Below are 5,909 nucleotides of genomic sequence, written 5' to 3'. Positions count from 1 at the left end.
ATAAGAATGTTGTTTATTGGTCCAGTGGTGAGGATTTTTGTTTTCTTTACATTGAGATGCAATCCATACTGAAGGCTGTGGTCTTTGATCTTCACCAGTAAACATTTTAAGTCTTCTTCACTTTCAGCAAACAAGGTTGTATCATCTGCATATCATAGGTTGTTAATGAGTCTTCCTCCAATCCTGATGCTGTGTTTTTCTACTAGTCTAAATTTTTATTTCCAATGGGTGCTGTCCCCTCATTACTCACTCTGGTGCATCTCTGCCTTTGTTTTATTTTTGAACTTTTGTATAACTTTGTTTAGCTGTAATTACACATTTTCAAATATATATAATGTTTGTCATACATTAAAAAAATACACTCTGTGTGTTTATATTATATTTATAATATCCAACCATATGGCTACAAGGAAGACTAGTTAATACAACTATTACTCAAAATAATGCACCAAACACTATAGCCAATGATGATGAAATAGAAGAACCTACCAATTTCTTCAGTCTGAATTTGATCAAACATGCAATAAAGATATGGTGAAGATTGGAATGCAAAATGTTGTAAACAAAGAGAAAGTGTCAGTAGTAGGAAAATAATAGCTCTGGTGACAGAAATGATGCTGGAAAATGCATGATAGAATTTTTCAAGACCAATGACTTCATAGTTGTAAATACCTTTTCAAAACCACATAAAAGATGACTATACACATGGACCTCACCAGATGGAATACACAGAAATAAAATTGACTACATCTGCAGAAAGAAACAATGGAAAAGCTTTGTATCACCAGTCAAAACAGGGCCAGGGGTAGACTGTGGAACAGACCATAAATTTCTCATATGCAAGTTAAGGCTGAAGTGGAAGAAAATTAAAACAAGTCCACAAGAGCTAAAATACCTTTAACATATCCCACCTCAATTTAAAGATCATCTGAAGAACAGATTTGATGAATTAGACACTAATTACTGCAGACCAAGAGAGCTGTAAGATGACATCAACAATATCATATAGGAAGAAATCAAAAGGTCATTAGGACAACAAGAAAGGAGGAAAAGACTAAAATGGATGTTACAAGAGACTCTGAAACTTGTTTGCCAGAGTAGAGATGCTAAAGGAAATGGGAACAATGAGGAGGTAAAAGGGCTGAATAGAAAATTTCAAAGTGTAGCTGGAGAAGTCTAAGTCAAATATTATAATGAAAGATGCAAAGATCTTGAGTTAGAAAACCAAAAAGGAAGAACTTGCTCAGCATTTCTCAAACTGAGGAAACTGAAGAAAAAATAAACCCTTGACTTGAAATATTGAGGGATTTTATATGCAAAGTATTGAATAATGAAAAAAGCATCAAAAGAAGATGGAATGGATACACAGAATCACTGTACCAAAAATACATGGTTGGTGTCCAATGATTTCAAGAGACAACATATAATCAAGAGCCAATGATAGCGAAGAACTAAGAAATCCAAGGTGCATTTAAAACATTGGCAAATAACAAGACTCTAGCAATTGATAGAATACAAATTGAAATCTTACAACAAACTGATGCAGCATTGGAGGCACTCATTCATCTATGCCAAGAAATCTGGAAGACAGCTCCCTTTCCAATTGATTAGAAGAAATCCATATTTGTGGTCATTCCAAAAGAGGTGATCCAACAGATTGTGGAAATCATCAGACAATATCATTAATATTGTATGCAAGTGAAATTTGGCTAAAGATAATTTAAAAATGGCTGCAACAATACATTGACCGGGAACAGTATATAGCCAGAGGTTCAAGCAAGATTCAGTCTAGGACATGAAATGAGGGATATCATTGCTGATGTCAGATGGATCTTGGCTGAAAGCAGAGAATATCAGAAAGATGTTTACCTGTGCTTTATCGACTACACAATGGCTTTCAACTGTGTGGATCATGACATGCTATATATAACACTGCAAAGTATGGGTATTCCAGAACACTTAATTGTGCTCATGAGGAATCTGTACATAGACTAAGAGACAGTAGTTTGAACATAACAAGGAATAATGAATAGTTTAAAATTAGTAAAGATGTATGTCAGGCTTGTATTCTTTCACCATATTGCTTCAATTTGTATGCTGATCTAATAATTTTAAGAAGATGGATTATATTAATAAAAATGGGGCATCAAGGTTGGAGGAAGGCTCATCAGCAACCTGCAATATTCAGATGATACAACCTTGCTTACTGAAAGTGAAGAGGACTTAAAATACTTGCTGATGAAGATCAAAGACCATAGCCTTTGGTATGGGTTGCACCTTAAGGTAAAAACAAACAAAAAAACCAAAAAATTGATCACTGGACCACTAAATAATATCAAGATAAATGGAGAAAAGACTGAAGTAGTCAAATTAATTTTTTCTTGAGTCAACTATTAACACTCTTGGAAGCAGCAGTCAAAAAATCACAAAGTACGTAAGGAGTTAAGGAAGAAGGTTCCAACTGATGTGACACAGATATCACTCCGTTAAACAGCTTATGTTGTTGTTCCGTGCTGTTAAGCTAGTTCCAAGTCATACTGACCCTATGCACAACAGAATGAATCACTATCTGGGTCTGTGTCAGCCTCATAATCATTGTTACTATTGAGTCCATTGCTGCTGCTACCTCATCTCATTGGGGCTCTTCCTCTTTTTTGCTGACCCTCTACTTTACCAACTGTGACGTCCTTGTCCAGGGAATGGTCCCTACTGATATATATCTGAAACATGAGAGACAAATTCTCACCATCCTGACCTCTAGGGAGCATTCTGGCTATACTTCCAACACAGATTTGTTACTACTCATAATGACCCTGTATAGGGTTTCCAAGGAGTAGTTGGTAGGTTTGAACACAAGACCTTGTGGCTATCAGTCAGCAATCCAGTACTTATCCTACTGTGCCACATGGGGACCACTAGAGATACCTGAAAACACACTGCAAAAGAAGCATGTGGAACATGGCTATAATGAGCAAAATTGCAAAACAAATCCAAGTGGAGACATATTTTTAAAAGGCTGTTTCTCTGGTAACTCAACTGAATGTCTACACCTGGAAAGGGGGTTTTAGGCCTTGACCAGTGTTGTGGATCGCTGTTGAGTTGGTGGTTTCCTACTCCTTGTGGTGAGCAGTCCAGTGCTTATCCTCTAGAACCACACCAGGACTACACCGATCAGTTAATGTATCTTATTCTCCATGTGAAGACATAACATAATGTATGGTGCATAGTAAGGACTTAGTAAATGCTGTCTTATATTACTAGTGGGTCTGGCTTCTTCTCTGGAAGTAGTTTTCAGATGATATACGACAGTGAGTTTGGGTCACTGAGTAAAATATGGCTGATTAATTTCTCTTTTAATTTTATGCCAGATGATGATATATTTTCGGATACTCTTTTAATACCTAAAACAATTTTTTAAATGCCATTTTCACCTCTTTTTGTAAGTAAGTATTAAACAAAAAATTAGTTTTTGAATCTAATTTCTATTGAAATGATATATAATGCCAGAATACCTTAATGGAAATAGATCACAATTCAGACCTTACTGATAAATACAATGCCATCAAGTAAATTCTGACTCATAGCAAACCTATGTAGTTATAGGCAAACCATAGAAATAATTAAATGAGTCATCCCATGTTCATCTGGGTGCTTTGTTAGTTATGGCTTTATACAGTATCTACACAACAGAAAGTGAAGTGAAGAAAAAAAAAGCTAACTAGTGTTGTTGTATAAAGTGTCTCCTCATCCTGTTGCTCTTGAATTTATTCCAATGCAAGCAATCCTATAGGATAAAGTAGCACTGATTCATAGGGTTTTAAAGGCTGTAATTTTTTACTGAAGCAGACAGCCACATCTTTCTCATGTGACTATTTAGTGGGTTTGAAGCACCATTCTTTAGGTTAACACTCAAGCATTTTGTCACGGTGCCACTAGGACTCCTTAAACAAGAATTATAACCAACCAAAACCAAATGCACGACTTCCAAGTTCATTGTGAAGCATAGTGTCTCTATAGGATAGAGTAGAACTAAGGCTGTTAATGTTTATGGAAGCATCCTGTCTCATCTTTCTCTTGCAGAGCAGTTGATGGGATGGGATCTTTAGGTTATTAGCTCAATGCTAAACCAACTGTGTCACCAGGGACCCCTACAAGGATCTAGAAATACTCAATTTTGTATTTTGATCCAAATTGTTGTTATTAAGTGCTGTTGAGTCAGTTCCAACTCATAGCAACACCTGTATAGATTTTCAAAGGAGCAGCTGGTGGATTTGAACTACCAACCTGTGGTTCGCAGTCCAGTATTCATCCTATAGTGTCACTCCAGGAGTCCAAATTAACCAACCAAATATTCTACAATTATTGTGTTAACTGACTAGTTGCCAGACTTCCATTTTTGTGTATTTGTTGCATCAAAAGAAAGAAAGCAGTTGCCATTGAGTCATTTGTAGTCATTAGGATCTGTATGGGTCAGGACAGAACCCGGTGCCACAGGCTTTTCAATGGCTGATTTTTTTTACAAGTAGATTGTCAGGCCTTTCTTGTGAGTGCCTCTGGCTGAACTGGAACCTCCAACTTTTTGGTTAGCAAGTAAGCATATTAACAGCTTGCACCACCCATGAAATCCAAAAGAATGGCTTAAAAAAATAATTTATTTCATAGTCATTCCATTTCACCCTTTACCATATTTTTCCTAATTCTTGGGATTGTTTTTTTCTTTCCTTGGCTTCCATTTATTTCATTGTTTGGTGGCTTCTCTATTTCATCTTCACAGTCCATTGCTTGTAGCATAGATATGGGCATATGTGTACACTATTTTTTAAATGCTTAATAGTTGTCAGTGACAGATACTTAAAATTATTATTTGTTCATCTGAAATCAATATCATGAAAATTATCTATAACAATTGCATCAGATTGCTAATTAGCTGCCCTACCAACACTTGCTTTACATGAAATCTGGCCACATAATTTTAAAATTGTTTGTATTTTAATTGCTCCTGTAGCTATTAACTTTAGCAAATATCCTACTATCAAATCACATCATTAAACACATTGCATGTGGAAATGTACTTCCTTCACATTGCCTTTTTATTGTTTCCAACAGCCATTTAGTGTTAATTTATTTTAAAATGGTTTCTGACTTGGTGAAGGTCTCCCAAGCCCCTTTATAGCCATTGTAATGAACTGCAGTCAATTTCAACCCACTCTTTTCGAACACTGAATCTACCAAACTCTACATCTCTTAGGGATAAGCCAATAACCATATCTCAGCCCTTTCAATGCTTGTGAAAGGAGACAAGGGCTGCATGAATAATCATAGTAGTAGCTGTATTCTTTTTTAATCTCACTAATCAAAGTTAATAATGAGGTATAATGAGTGATATCTTGGTGGAAAATTATACCAATAATTGTCATGTATGAAAAAAATCTAGTTTTTATAATTATACAAGGCATACGATAATGCTTGATTATAATATTCTTGCTATACATTATTTTAAATAGAAAATAACTTCCTTGTCATTAGCCAGTGCATACTGGGACATTCTTCCTTAGTTATTTAATAATCTGCAGGTGGCCACATTACAGAGCCATAACCGTATTTTTTAATTTCTGTGAAAAATAAAGATTAGTTTTGTGACCCTTTGTGTTTGCATACCAACATAAATCTTTTGGCAAGTGTACTATTTCTCAGTGCCTTGACCATGTGGATTTTCTGCCAGATCATTAATGTGGAGGATTCATGCTTACTAATCTTTCTGTTTTAGGGAGGTCAGTCCATATCTTCCTTGTGGTGCCATGATGTTTAGGGGAAGGTGTCTCCTCTCATGTTTTTTCTTCTTTCCTTGAATACTCCATGATGCTTAATGTTGAACTGAAACACAAATAAGAATGCATTTACTGAAATAA

This window comes from Chrysochloris asiatica, unplaced genomic scaffold (genome assembly GCF_000296735.1).
Source record: "Chrysochloris asiatica unplaced genomic scaffold, ChrAsi1.0 scaffold00325, whole genome shotgun sequence".
NCBI lineage: Eukaryota > Metazoa > Chordata > Mammalia > Afrosoricida > Chrysochloridae > Chrysochloris > Chrysochloris asiatica.
This window is presented reverse-complemented; position numbering follows the sequence as displayed.